The sequence below is a fragment of the Pantherophis guttatus genome, chromosome 2 (genome assembly GCF_059756535.1).
Source record: "Pantherophis guttatus breed Tessera chromosome 2, ASM5975653v1, whole genome shotgun sequence".
Taxonomy (NCBI): Eukaryota; Metazoa; Chordata; class Lepidosauria; order Squamata; family Colubridae; genus Pantherophis; species Pantherophis guttatus.
Genome location: NC_142064.1, coordinates 193,779,787 through 193,795,494, shown reverse-complemented (window position 1 = coordinate 193,795,494; position 15,708 = coordinate 193,779,787). Strand labels below are relative to the sequence as shown.

The window sequence follows — 15,708 nt, the reverse complement described above, 5'->3', positions numbered from 1 at the left end:
ACATATCCACGAGGGGAACCCCCCCCTCATGGCCCAACCAGGTCTCCGTAATACCTGCCAGGTCCGCTCCCCCCTCCTGAATAAGATCGCAAATGAGGGGGGCTTTATTTACCACGGACCTGGCATTGCACGACAGCAGCCGAAGGCTCGGGCCCTGAGAGTCTGAACAGCCTGGGATACGAGAAGGGCTATGGGGACCGGGGCGCGCCACCACTCGAAGATAGCGAGTGCGCGCCCCCACCACATGATGCGGCCCCCTGCTCCCGCCGTATCTGCCCCTCCCACTCAACACATTGATAGAAAAGCCCTCGACAGAATGGACTCTAATGTCCCCCTTACCCCCGGAATCTGCACCCTCCGTGGCCCCACTATCAGCTGGGCCGGAACCCTCCCCCCGTGGGTTAACCCCCAAACCCACACAACCCTCCCACCCCTTAAAATCCCTTAAAAATCTATCAAAAAGTTTCCCTAAAAAACCCCTCAATCCCCTTTTTGCAGCATGCCACCTCTCGGGGTGCCAAAGCCCGTCATAAAGGTAGGCCCTTGATAAAGTAGAGGGCCACACCTGCGAGAGGGGGGAGTCTCGCAGAATAAGAAGTTCTGTTGGTGAATACATCTAATCAATCAGTTAATTAATTAAGCTGGGGGAAGTCCACGGCCTGGGGGTAATCCAGATAGTCCAAGGTCTGGGGAGGGACATTCAGTCAATTCCAAGTCAATAAAGTCAATAAATCCAATAAATCCCACTGCTCTCTCACAGCAGTGGATGGAGTCTTAAGACACTTTGAGGCCAGATGTTAACACCAGCTGCCCTCTCACGAAAGCTGGGAAGGGCCAAAAACCGCAGTCATCGTCCGGCTCCATACAAGGCTTGAAATCTGAGATATCTCACTCACGAATCAGGAGGCAAATCAGGGGGCTGTAGATGTCCATGGGAGGCAAATATCATCCTATTGTTCAGAGGAACCTCCAGATAATAAGTGGCCTCACAGAGGCTAACAAACCACGTGGGGCATAAGAGCTTGGCCTCAGGTCTTTTCCAACCGTCAGAACCAGCAATGTTTTTAGCTCGCCCCCATCCACATAAGGGAGGGGGGGAAACCTCTGGGAGAGCCAGGAAGAGGCCCCTCCAAGTAAGCCTCCCATCTAAGTTGTAATAGCAGTTCCAAAGAAACTGACATTACTAGTATATTGTGGTCAGAGGCTCCTCGCGCTCCCGAGCAAGTTCCTCCTCCTTTTCGCCCCCTCTGGTGCCATCCCTCACAGCCGCTCATCCCAGTATTGTAGCAAGTGCCAGCCCGACGATCCCAGCTCTCGAAAAAATCTCCATCCATCGCTGGGAAGCCCCTGCCGTCCCCTCGGAGCTCCGGGGAGAAACTGCATCGCCGACGCCGCCACCGCCCACTCCACCGGTCCGGCAGCTGCGGGGAGACGCCGAAGCCGCTCTCCCTGCTCGTAAAACTGCAGCGCAGCCGCCTCCGTCTCCTCCCGACCATCGCGTTCTGGAAAGCTGCCAGCTCTCAAAAAGACAGCATCCGATTGGTGGGAAGCTCCCCTCGCCAGACATGGGGCAAAATTAGCTGGTCCGGCCCCCGAAAACCCCCAAAAGCCGGGGAATCTCCCCCAGGTATCACCGCCGCTCAGCAGGGAGCGGCCATCTTGGACATGCGCAGGAAAATGCTTTATGCATAAATGTTGCTGTCACTTGGCACCACTACATCTATCATCCAGTGGTGGGTTGCCCTGGTTTGGACTGGTTCTATAGAACCGGTAGTAAAACCGGCGGGAGGCTCCGCCTACTGGCCCTGACATCATTAGAAGCAATCTGTGCATGCGATCCCGTTGTGAACAGATAGTAAAGGTAAGTAGAACCCACCCCTGCTATCATCACTGCTGTCTTCTGGTCCTTGTACACTACCATGATGCCTGGTTGATTGGCCAGTACCTGCCTGACAATTTCAATCTGAAAGTCCCTCAGAACTTTAGCCCTGTTATTCTCCACAACCCCCTGTAGAATCTTCCATCTGGACTTGGGAGTTCTTTCCCATACCCTATGCAGATTGTCCTGTACACAACGCCAGCTATTAGATTGTACCATTCAGTACAATTCAGGTTGTGCAGTGCCGCCCCCACCTCACACTAAAGTGGTTCTAACATACATGTGTATGGGATAGATAAATATATGGATGGATAATGCATGAAACAATTTTCCACGAATGATCGGATTTGCGTTTAGTTCTAGAATTGCATTCCTCTATTGAGAGACCCATTTAATCTACCAGGAACAGGTGCTTTATTGTAAACCTACATATATGCTTGGAGATATCAGTCAGGAAGAAAAACATTTTAATTAACCTGAGAATCAAAGCATTGTGGATTAGTTGTGATGTGAAGTTGAAAGCCAGTTGAGATTAGAGTGGTGTGAAATATTGGAGCCATCAAGAAGTAAATTTTCCCAGTAAAATTGCTTCATAAAACTTTAAATTGAGGCGGGGGCCATTTAGTATACTTTAAAAATAGGGGAAGTTTAATACATGGAAGTCTCTCATAGAATTAATAAGCTTTAGTACTTATTTTTGCTTCATATGTGATTACTCCCATTCATAAGCAATGGGTGGAAACTAATCAAGGAAAAAGTAACTTAGAACTAAGGAGAGATTTCCTGACAGTTAGAACAATTAATCAGTAGAACAACTTGCCTCCAGAAGTTGTAAATGCTCCAACACTGGAAGTTTTTAAGAAGAGCTTAGATAACCATTTGTCTGAAGTGGTGTAGGGTTTCCTGCCTAAGCAGTGGGTTGGACTAGAAGACCTCCAAGGTCCCTTCCAACTCTGTTATTCTATTCTATTCTATATATTAAAATGAACAAAACAAAATAAACTCCTTCATTTTATTTTATCTATCTGAAATCTGTACAAGAAAAGTTATCTGGGTAGTGAGAACTTGTAAATATGCAAGGATGCTTCTATACTTAATAGAGACATTCTCCTTTTAAACTTTTATATTTCTGTGTTGTTCATCTTTGGAAAGAGAGAGAGAGAAGAGAGATGCATTTTGAATTTCAAATGCTCTTAAGTATTGCCAGCAATATTGAGGAATATTATTAAAATGCAAATGAAGGATGGAAATAGGAAAAAGGAAAATGTTAAATTGTTTTTCACTGACTGGTCTTTAACCTAGAAGAACTTATCTGCTTATATATTTCAGAATTTTCTGAAGATTTTTTTTCATTTATTTGTAAAATTTTTATCCCGCTTTTGCTTCTTAAAAATGAAGGCAAGAAAGGAATGTTACTCAATCAAAGTAACTGCTTGACACAAATGGATACACAAACATGTTTAAGCTTGACTGTTTCTATGTATATTATTTGTTTTATTGCTCATCTTCCTTTCCTTTCAGAATTTTAAAATAGTATATAATGTTCTTCCAATTTTATCCTTATAACAACAATTCTATGAAATGCTGGGAAATAGTCATTCAGCCTAATGTAGCTGAAAGTGGACTTAAATCTCCTTCTCCCATTCAATCCATAACTTAATATTTATCCTTACTGAGTCATGTTCAACTAATTGACTAAGTATGTGTCATCAAATTAATGTCACCTTATAATAACCACATAGACTTTTCTCAGAACTATCTGGAGACCAAACTGGTCCTTCAGGTCTTCCAAGACTGCAGTCATTACTACTATAATGCATCTACCTTCTGCAGGTCATGATATTCTTCTCTTTTTTTCTACCTTATCTGGTAACATAGACTTCCCAAGAAACAAGTTGTTTCTTTTCACAATGTGTCCAAAATATGAAAATCTGAGCCTCGTCATTTGTGCCTCAAATTAGAATTTTGGACTGACGTATACTATCATCCGTTAGTGAGATTCTTGGCTATGCATGGCAATCTCATGTGTCTTCTTCCAAAACCAAAGATCAAAAGCATTCAATATACTCTTTCTATCTTACTGTTTCAAAGTGCAACTCTCACTTCTACAGAGCAGCATGATGAAAATAACTACCTGCACAATTCTGATCTTTGTAGGTACAGCTACATCATAACATCTGAATATCTTTTCCAAAGGCTTTCATACTCTAACAAGTGCTAATCAGTGTCATATTTCTTGACTTCCAATTAGTTTATCATTGGATACACAATCCTAAAAGGCAAATGGCATCCTAAATGCTAAGTCTGGTTGCTGTACCTGTTAATATTTACTTGGACATCTTTAAGTACAGTAGTTGAACTTCTTTTTTTCACTGTGCTGTTTGGCTTTCATTATTAGAACTTGTACATTATTTGGATTTTCAGCTATCAAAGTAGTGTCATCTGTATCATGAAGTTTATTGAGCAATTCCTCAATGTCATGTTGAGTGGCATCTGACTTGAGGATCCCATCATCTGGATGTTATAAACAAGAAATGTATATTTTAGTCAAATACATTTTGTAGGCTTCTGCACTGACAAATGTTTCAACACAGATGATAGCAGTTTCTGTGAATTATATTCCTGTCCATGCAAAAATGAAGGAATGGTTTTGTTCTAAGTCTAAATCACAGAATTAATAATGTAACCTATGCCTGAACCCCCCTCCTCCAGTTGTGTAATTTGGGAGGGGATCAGTAGTGGGTTTCACTTACCTTCACTATCGGTTTGGAACTGCGAGCGCGTGCATGCGAGCGCTTTCTTCAGTCGCGCATGGTACTCCTGCACATGCTCAGAGTGTCCATGAAGACATCCGGGCAGGTGGGCAGAGCCTCCCACCACCGCTGCTATCAGTTCTCCCAAACCGGGGTGAACTGGTAGAAACCCACCACTGGAGGGGATCCAAGCTTTATTTAGGCATCACTCTTTGTTTATCAGATTTAAGACAGAAGTGGGGACATTATTTTCTCCTTTCTATTCCTTGCAATATAATTAGAAGAATGAAATACAAAGCATTGTGGGAGAGTTCTATAAAATTCAGGCTACTGAATTCTGGAATATTTAAAATTAAGCTTAGTCATTTATGTGTGAAAAAGAAAATTTCTGGCCAATTGAAAACCCTGAGAAACAGGGAAAATATTCAGAACAAATCCTGAATGCAAGAAATGTTCTTATTATTCTTATTAGAAATATTAAGGTTATGCAATCAGCACTAATCCAATTCAGTTTATCAGTTCAGGACATTAGTATAATCTAATTTCATGATTCAAAACAATTTGGAAAAGTAAGCTGAATCAATGTTCTGTTAATTTAGAAATTATGGTGTTGTGCATGCACAAAAGTCCCCCAGATCTTCAGCAACTGATTCTGTTACATCCTACTTGATGGGATGATTCAGTACAGCTTTTTAATTTATTCAGAAATTTCATGTGGAGATGTATCAAACCAGCTTCTAATTGAATCTCCAAGCTGAATCTGGCTATAGCCTGAAGAAACAATAAATCTAACATTGGATTACTTATGGACCATTTGCCATATATAAATAAAAAGTTATGGATGACAGAACATTGTCTTTAATTTTCTGCCTCAGATAAAATCATAATTACTATCTCACCCAAGGGAATTCATTCCAAAGTGCTTATCTAAATGTCTATGGAGATTCTCAGTCATCCAGATCAAGGTCGTCCCAGAAGTGCTTTTTCCAAAGGCAGAACTGAAGAAGCTTCTTGGATGAGAAGCAAAATGTCTTCAAGGGAAAACCAAGAAAGTCCAGTTGCCTTTGAACAAAGCATCTTTGGGTCACCCAAAGGAAGTAGCCATGTTAATTTGTGGAACCTCTTCAACACAAACTCAAGAACTTTATGGCACCTTGGAGACTAACCTTCACATAGACCTTTATGGATTCCCATCTTTCTTCATCAGGTATCTGGAATAAACTCCCAAGGAAGTTTATTCCTGCAGCCGCCGCTACCAGTTCACTCAAACCTGATAGAACTGGTTGAATACCATGATGATACCATATTTATCTACATCTACATCTACATCTACATCTACATCTACATCTATCTATCTATCTATCTATCTATCTATCTATCTATCTATCTATCTATCTATCTATTATCTATCTATCTATCATCTATCTCTATAGGTGAAAAATGCATATAACTACTAATTTTCAGCTGCAAGTTCCAATCCTTGGCAAGAATGTGCTCTCTCCCGTAGCCTTCTCTGATTCTTTCAAGGGGAATAGAAATTTTGTTCTTACCATAACTTCCAAACCGACACTGAGATTACCTTGCTACCCTTGGGAAGGTATACACAACTGCCTTGACTCTTTGATGAAAGACAGGCAAATTCTGAGGGGGCAAAGAAAAGGAAAAGGGTTCTTTTGTTTAGATGTCCATATGTTTTACTACTTTAGTACTTTGTTTAGATGTGTCATATGTTTTACTACTAGTTGCTCTTTGAAAACTGATAGAATTGAAAAGCAGAATAGAAAGTTGTGAAATGAAAATAAATAACATAACAACTTAAATGGCAATACAGTCAGATTTTCTATTGTTCTATATCTTAAGCTTACTAATGCTCTACCTACCATGGCGCTGATCTTTATTTACTTTTCACAATGCCTTTTGAACATTTAACCAGTCTTAGACAATTACCTCTATCAGTTTAAAAAGCTGCTTAAATGCATTGCTCCCTGATGCCCTGCAAGCTGTTTGTTCACTGCTTCAATGGATGATATTTTTAAAAAATGAAAACAGCTTTGGATAATTCAGAAGAGCCATCTAATAATGTTTTAAATATAAAACAAATAAATTGGTATTGCAAAATCAAACCATAATTAGAGATCCTTATGTAAGAAATATTGCATTACATGTAAGGCAGAGTGTGCATTAATATTACAAAAAGGATCAGTGTTATTCTAATTTGACTTTCTTGGCTGATGTGTTTCTTCTCTCATGCATTTTCCACCAGGCACAGTCAGCATTTGACTGCTTTCCAAACATATGGGAGCCCGCAGAAACAATAAATAAGTAGAAGGAAATCCAATTTGGCAAAATGCATATTATGCACATTTTTCGTAGGGTTGTTTGGTAAATATTTATAAGCACTCGAGGTATTTGAAGTGTGCAGTTGTTTGAAAACTGGCACTGGAATTAAGGCCCGTTTTCTCTTGCTCTGTGTCAAATGCTTTGCTTGCTTGTTTCTCACTCTCTCTTTATTGGATCTGAATTAGAAGGCTGACACCGCAGTTTCAAACGTTTTGAAACTCAATAGATTTTTAATGAATGAAAATGTGGGTATAAAAATTGATCTCAGACTTAACCATTTGAATCTGTGGTGGTGGAGGTGGTTAGAAATACTCAAGACAGTAGCTGCAACTGTGCAATTAACCCCCCCCCCACCTTCTGTATCACATCTGGCATGCACACAATTCATGCCAAAGGAGTGGGACATTGATCCCATTATCATGATTGCCAGTTTGACATTTTTGTCCCACTTGAGAATGGCCTTCTGTAAATATTGCAAAGCTTGCTATGGTATGGTATTTTTGTTTGGTAATGGTCTGCAATGTTTATGGATCTATGTTTTATGGATCTATGTCTGGATTTATAGTTTCTTCCCAAACCCCCAAAACTTTAACCTTAAACTGTCTACTATTGACCTCATCCCATTCCTAAGAGGTCTGTAAGAGGCGTGCAAAAGTGCACTAGTGTGTCTATCGTCCCTGTCCTAATATTCCTTTTTACTTACTCTTTTCATGTATTCAAATTATGTTTACATTTTTACTTGTTATCTTATATATGTTTGACAAATAAACTTATGATTATAATATTGATTATATCTCTTCCCTCTCCTTATACTAATGACTTAGTGGATCTTTGGAACAAAAGATAGATAAAGAAGCAAGCAATTAGATCTATTATATAGGGAATCAATTGGGAGTTTTCTTTCTTTGGAGGCTATGATTTATTTATCTGCTTTAAAGCACAGACCCAGTCTTGAAAACCAATGAGAATCTATCAAGTAGATTTTCTAGGTGGGGCCAAAGACAGAACTCTTTCCCTCTACTTTGCTCCTAAACTACAAGTAGAAGGGCTGGAATGAGAGAATTGGAATGCCTAAACCATAGTCCAGGAGGACTTTTAAAATATTTTAAAAGCTATTGGGCTTTAGTGTTTTTCTGATTTTGGATAATGCACTGCAAACATGTCATTATCAGGTTAAGTAATATATTCAGTGCATGGAGGAGTGAACTTTGCTATTTGTTTATATGTGGTAGGTTGCCCTGCCAGTCTTGGTTGGGGTGTGGTTTCTTCCTGGGTGGTTCCTTGGTCATAGTATTATTTTTTTCCCCTGTTAAGCTGTTTTCTGCTTATCAGGAAGAAATCATTTAAAATTAAAATTATTTTTTAAAAATAATGTATTTTAATATATAAAATAATGTATCATACCACTACATTTGTGCAAGGAGCTTCTGGATTAAAAGGATTAGCTGATGACATCACCATTGTCCATGGGACACCCAAGGGGGCTCCTTTCATGTCCCTGTTATTTTTTCCCACCAAAGTGGTACCTATTTATCCATTTGCATTTGCAAGCTTTCAAACTGCTAGGTTGGCAGGTGGTTAATATACTGCTGATTGATTGATTGATTGATTGATTGATTGATTGATTGATATTTCACATTTCTTAACCACCCATCTCCTCAGAGATTGATCCTGAGGTGTAAACCCAAATTAGAGGCTGCATAGCTGAACAGTATAAGTAATATAGATTTATTTTATACCCTGCAAGTCAACCAGTTTCTGATTCTAATGGAAATTCCTTTATTGTATCCAGAGGTGGGTTTCACAAAATTTTACCACCGGTTCACCGTGCACCGAAAATGTGAGTGCGTGCACACACTCGCTTCGCTCAAGTGCCTTCCACACATGTGCTTTGCTTGGCTGCGTGGCTTGCACGCATGCATGCAGTTTAGAAAACGTAGCTGAATAGGACAGCATAGTGCTGGAGCGGATGGACGGGCAGGGATGGACGGGTGGGTGGGTGGGGCGGGTCCCCATCCCCACCCGCAGGTTACCACTACCAGTTCACCCAAGCCACCCCTGGTTGTACCTCAGAAGAGATCAGTTATTAAGAAGAGAGGTGCCTTTTTTTTTCAAACTGTTTCTGAAGATGTAAAAAACCATGTAAAAAAGATGTTGAGACTCTAGAAAGTGTGCAGAGAAGAGCAACAAAGATGATTAGGGGACTGGAGGCTAAAACATATGAAGAACAGTTGCAGGAACTGGGCATGTCTTTTTTTAATGAAGAGAAGGACTAGGGGAGACATGATAGCAGTGTTCCCATATTTCAGAGATTGCCACAAAGAAGAGGGAATCAAGCTATTCTCCAAAGCACTTGAGGGCAGAACAAGAAGCAATGGTTGGAAACTAATCAAGGAGAGAAGCAAGAAGATGTTGGATAACCACTTGTCTGAAGTGCTGTAGGGTTTCCTGCCTGAGCAGGGAATTGGACTAGAAGACCTCCAGGTCCCTTCCAATTCTGTTATTCTATTCTATTCTAAGATGACTGTTCAAGCCACCAACTTACTTAATTGTTAAGCTGTTATTATTTTATTAATTAGCTACAGTACCTTGATTGTTCTCTTCTAACAAATATTCAGAAACATACTTCCTTTAGTCCCTTCTGAATTGAGAATATGTATGGATTTGAACAGCTGTAACAGTATTAGAGAATTCATTTAGAACATAATCGGCAGATAATTACAGAGGACCCAGTTAAATTGCAATGAATGGCAAGTGCCAGTAGCTCTTTCAAAAAAAAAAGAGCAAAAATTACACATTTTTATCTCCATGGGGACTCCAAGGAGCAGAAAAAGTCTAATTTGAAAACCTTGTATTATGAATGAGTTTGAAAAATTGTCAGTGTAAATTTTAGAAGGAAATAATGTTCTGATTATTTATTCAGATGGATATCATTGGTACAACATCATAATCAAAATGAGTAATTTTTTAAACTAGTCCTAAACTGCAGCTCCAGGGATCCTGCAGCATCGGAAACTAGTCCCAAGATCAAGATTGCTCAGACTGCTATCTAGTTCTCTAACATAGATTCCCAGTGCTGTAGTTGGACAATTAAATGTCCTTTACAGGTCTTTTAGTTCAATATGAGAATGTAGTAGATTGAAGGGATCAAAATGTTGGGATGAAAACACAGACCTATTTTCCCTTCTTGTGTATGTAGGCCATGGGTATACCTACACAGAGCTACCCAAGATTCTCCCAGCATGCATTTTTATTTCATTCATGTTTTTACATTCCTAGACTATTTCAAGGGGCTATCAGTTATTGTATTACCATGTACTACATTTGTTTTGGCTTTGGCTATTGCTGAAACCTAGGTTTAACTGGGATGTGTCTAGGTTTTATATTATATTCTCAGACAGCAACAAATTAGAGTTTGAAGCCTGACCATTATGAAGCTTTTCAAATTCCAGAAATTGTCTTGAAGGAAATTTTGCATAAAGTTCTTAAAGGACAAAAAAAAATGTGCATGTCTTTGATACAGTGATACAATTCTTTGCTTATTCATTTGTGTACCCCTTCTGGATCCTCTGCATACTGAATGTGTTAACTTAGTTCATATTGTGGGATCATCAAACCTGTACCTCCATATACTTATCATACTTCAGAATTGAAAAAAGTATCTGAAAAGGCAATGATTTTATCCATTGTCTTTTTTCCCCTGGATTACTGATAAACTCAACATTTAGAATAGAATAGAATAGAATAGAATAGAATAGAATAGAATAGAATAGAATAGAATAGAATAGAATAGAATAGAATAGAATAGAATTCTTTATTGGCCAAGTGTGATTGGACATACAAGGAATTTGTCTTGGTGCATATGCTCTCAGTGTACATAAAAGAAAAGATATATTCGTCAAGAATCATAAGGCATTTTGCTGTAATTTATAGTTCCAATAGTAGTATGGTAAATATTATTTTTCTTTTTATGTTGTCCTTCCCCCCCCAAAAAAACCCAGGCGAGTGTATTCCTTAGTTTTATATTTGTAACAGTGATTGTTATATTGAAATTAATCACAGATGGTATCCATGTAAACTTTCATCTGATTTTCCCTAAGTTTTATTTTCAGTACTGCTCAAAAAACTAAAGGCCTGAATAATACCTACTGCCTCTTCTTTTGGCTGATCTTGGGTCACAAAATAACACTTTATTCCTTGGAAGTTTTCTTTATCTCCAAGGTGCCATACCTTGTCCTTTCATGATTTTTATCACAATTCGCTGCAGCAAACTCTCAGATGTAATAAACTGTATTTGCCAATATTTACTGAGCACAGTGTCCTAAGAAATGTAGTAAATTAGGGGGCTTTGGGGTGTAGCATATTGCGGCTAGTCAGTTGATACAATCGTGCAATTCAACATGATATTTTGGCAAAGCACTTGTGACTTCAGAAGTACAGAAAAACTGTATTTTTTCAATGTTTTCACACTCTGCTTTTCACAATTGCTAATTAAGGACTGGCCCAAATGCATAGAACTGGGAACAATTCCTATGCTACAAAAACCATACCTTTATTCCAATCAGCAATCAATTCAGGATATTGTGCTGATGGAATGCTATCCATCCATCCATCCATCCATCCATCTATTTCTCTATCTATCTATCCATTCATCTAGCTTCATATTTGTCTAGCTCAATCTTATAGAGAATAAAGAGAACAAAGAAAGAGAGAGAGAAAGAAGAGAAATTAAAAGTGCAGGAAAAAAGGATAAAAATAAATAGAATGAAGAATCTTCCAATTTCCTTTGCAGCAAATGCAAGTGTGATTATAAACATATCTCTAATTCTATGATTACAGAAAGGTTAACTTTTTTATTATCCTTTTTTCCCTAATCATCAAAACCACAAGTTATAAATGCATTTTTTCCATTTCATGCAAAATGTCTTTAAGAAGTTTCCAATCAGTACCAACCAGAATCCTGACAGGCTGCAAGGAAACCCTAGTGTTATTAAAATTCATGTTTTCCCCTTAAAAGTTAACCTCATTGTCTCTATTACACTAGAATTTAGCTTGTGTTCTCCCAATTATAGGGATAATACTGTAGCTTCTGCCTAACCAATAGCTAGGATAGCTGCCTCCCACAGACTAAACCCATCTTTTCCAATGAGAAAAATGCAGATATACAAAATTTGATACCACATCAATCATTTTTTACTCCAAAAATTTCATACATAATTTGCACTCTTAGGCTGGCTAATCTCTAGCACGGCTTATTGAAGGAGAAGTTTCTGCTGACAAATGGAAGTGTCCAGGATGAGAGGACATTGCAAGAAGCCTGGGGTTTCAGTAAGTTTTATAATTTAGTATGCCTTGGGTTGCACAGTCCCATGTCTCTTTCTATATTCCTTAGATGGGATACAAAATCCACCATGTATCAAATCACAACCTTTTTATCCTCAAGTGGAAACTTGCATTAATCAGAACTTTTTTCTAATAATATCTTGTCCAACTCCACAAAACTCATCACATCAACTCTCTTCTTTGGTTGTACAAAGGTACTGTGCTACGAGCCTTACTATGGAGTCACTTGGGCCTATTTTATCATAATCAGTTCATACACTTGAACAATCCCATGCAGTGAGGGGTGAAAATAAGCACCTTTGCACTTGCAGAAATTCCATGTTCAATCCATGTGATTTCTAAGCAAGGCTAGAAAAACCCCTGCCAAAAAGTCCTGAAGAGTTACTGCCAGTTATTGTTGACAATGCTGTTCTAAATAAGGTAAATGCAGTGATTCAGTGTAAGTCAGATTTCTAAATTGAGAAGTATTGAGAAGGATTTGTTTGTTTGCAACATTCTACCTAGCTGGGGTACCCACACACATGTTATTGTTGTATAGGATCCTACAGGATGTCATATTCCATCAAGGCTTCAGTAATGATAGTCAGTGTTATCTTAGGATAAGAAGAGATTATGTAGCATGATTGTAGAAAGTATGTCTTTACACTTTTACAGGTATGGTCAATAGGTTCAGAATTTCAAGAGTAATACTAAGGTTATTAGGTTAGGGGCCTCAATTTGCATAGTTATATAATGTCTTCGTTCAGTACATAGATTAACCATCTATACACCAACTGCAGTGTTAAAATTATGTTCAGTTTGGACACTTGCATGTCCGCTCATGTCAGTAATTATTGCTCCTCAAACCAAATATTGATAAAGGAAATTCTTGTTAACTATCTCCTATTAATAACATAGTTAATAGGAGATAGTTAACAGAAACCTCCTTTATCAGTATTTATTGATTATTTATTATACCTTCCACAGGAGTTTAGGGCAATATCCTTCTGTGAGGTAAGTAAAAGACCCTAAGGCAGGGGTCTCCAAACTTGGCAACTTTAAGACTTGTGGACTTCAACTCCCAGAATTCCCCAGCCAGCATGGCTTGCTGGGGAATTCTGGGAGTTGAAGTCCACAAGTCTTACGTTTGCCAAGTTTGGAGACCCCTGCTCTAAGGAGTCAGTTTTATGCCTGCAGGATAAAGATTTCAATCTAAGTCCCCAGTAGTATGATTCTGTAATTAATACACTTTAGGGACAATTTTAACTGCCATTCCTCATTTAACACGTAACATACTAATTAAATGCAATAAGCATTAGAAAGCAATTTATTTACTTGTGAACATTGATATTCTATATTTTAAATAGACATAAGGGTTAAATTCAGCACAAGGGAAATTCAAAATAAAGCAGAGTAGTAAGTTTTAAAAGGGTTGTTCCATAGAAGGCTTACACAGAATCCATAAAGCTGCAAAATAAACTGACACTTCACATCATCAACAGATAGTTTTCAGATGTCTTAGGTTGTGGTTGATTGCTTAATTATATCTCTCTGAATTTAATTAACTCATCAAAGTTTAATTTACAGTGATATCTTGAGACTGGGAGAGCTTATACTACAACTATTATTTGTATTTACTGGTTTGGTTCCATCTATTAATTTCATATTACATGTGTATGTAATATGCTCTTATGGAGCCCATAGAGAGGAACGTATCTTTTTTATTTTTTTTATTTATTCATTTGTCAAGCATATATAAGATAACAGATAAAAGTATAAACATGATTATGAATACATGAAATATGAGCTTCTGTATCCTTAGCAGCTGGCATCTGTAGAAGTAGGAGATACTCATGGTTAATTTCTGCCTCAGTAAGCAGACCTAAGAGAGCTACTAATATCCAGGAATGCACCCATACTGGTATATTTGAGTAGGCACAAGTCACAAATTTATCTGAGGACTACTTAGACATCTGACTGCTTTTGGTATCTTATTCTGTAAAATAATTTATTTTCCCAAAGAAGAAAAAAGTATTTAAAAAAGAAACTAAAACTAAATTAAAACATGGCACATGTGCATGAAATATAATTACCATCACAGGATGTAAGCTGTTCCAAGTAAAGCTATCTTTTGCAATTGACTGATAGTGATTTTGTCACTGCCGATGGTATTTTTTTATTTATTTATTTATTTATTTATTTATTTATTTATTTATTTATTTATTTATTTATTTGTCAAGCATGTATAAGATAACAGATATAAGTATAAACATGATTATGAATACAGGAAATGGATACGAATAAATGGGGACAGTAGGATAAGGTTAGGCACATTGGTGCGCTTATGTTGGTGGTGTTGAATAGTTTTACATTATCAGCGACGAGAATGCAGTTGTTTATAATATGATTGCAAAGGTCATTTATGTAAAGTATAAAGAGTGGTCCTAAAATGCTGCCTTGGGGGGCACCGCTTTTAACAGGTGCAGGGTATATAGGGTGCTCCCTATTTTGACTACTTGTTGGCTGTTTGACAGGAATGCAGCTATCCACTTATGCAAGGATTCGGAAATGCCATAAGATTTTAGTTTTAGAAGTAGCTTGTCGTGTACCACTGAATTAAAGGCTTTACAGAAGTCTCTGTAAATTGTGTCTATTGCTTTGTCCTGGTTGAGTTGTGTAGTCCATATATTTTTGCAATGTAGGAGTTGCAGATTACAGGACAAATTTTTCCTGAAACCAAATTGTTTGTTAGAGAGTAGGTTGTTTGTCTCTAAGTGGAGGGTAATGGATTGGTTTATGATTGATTCCATGACTTTGCAGGTGATGCAACATAAAGACATTGGTCTGTAATTTTCAACTAGGCTGGGGTCACCCCTTTTGAAGATAGGGATGACCATGTCTAGTGACCGTAGGTTGGACAAGGAGCTGGTCCTGAAAGATTTTTCATAGATTATGCTTAGAGGTTCTGCTATGGCAGTGGAAAACTTTTTAAGAAGTAGGCACATAATCCATCAGGTCCAATAGATAGAGATAGTTTTAGACTGGGTAGTGCCTTTTCAACGTTATCTTCTGTAAAATCGATATGTAGTATATCGTTGCAATTAGTTGTGGTACGACTAGGAAATGTGGGGCATGAGGCATTGCTGTTTATAAAGACTGAACTGAAGAACAGGTTAAAGAGATTGGCTTTAACGGCTTCATCATTACAGACTTTGCCGTAAGGTCCTTTTAGGGGTGGGATGTATCTCAAGTCTTTAAGTTTGTTGTTTACAAAATTATAGGAGGCGCAGGTGGATTTCATGCGTAGAAGGTTTTCCTCTTGTTTGCTGTGGTAATTGGTGCATTCTGTCTTTATCTGGCAGCATAAGATGTTTAAAGGTGTTTATCTGGTGTTCAGATGGTGTTCCAGATGTT

General features: G+C 38.3%; 1 protein-coding gene across 2 annotated transcripts in view; it reads left to right on the top strand.

Moving 5' to 3' along the window:
- Positions 1 to 15,708, top strand: part of TRPC7 (transient receptor potential cation channel subfamily C member 7) — a 137,658-nt gene that overhangs the window by 34,501 nt on the left and 87,449 nt on the right. The window lies entirely within an intron of this gene.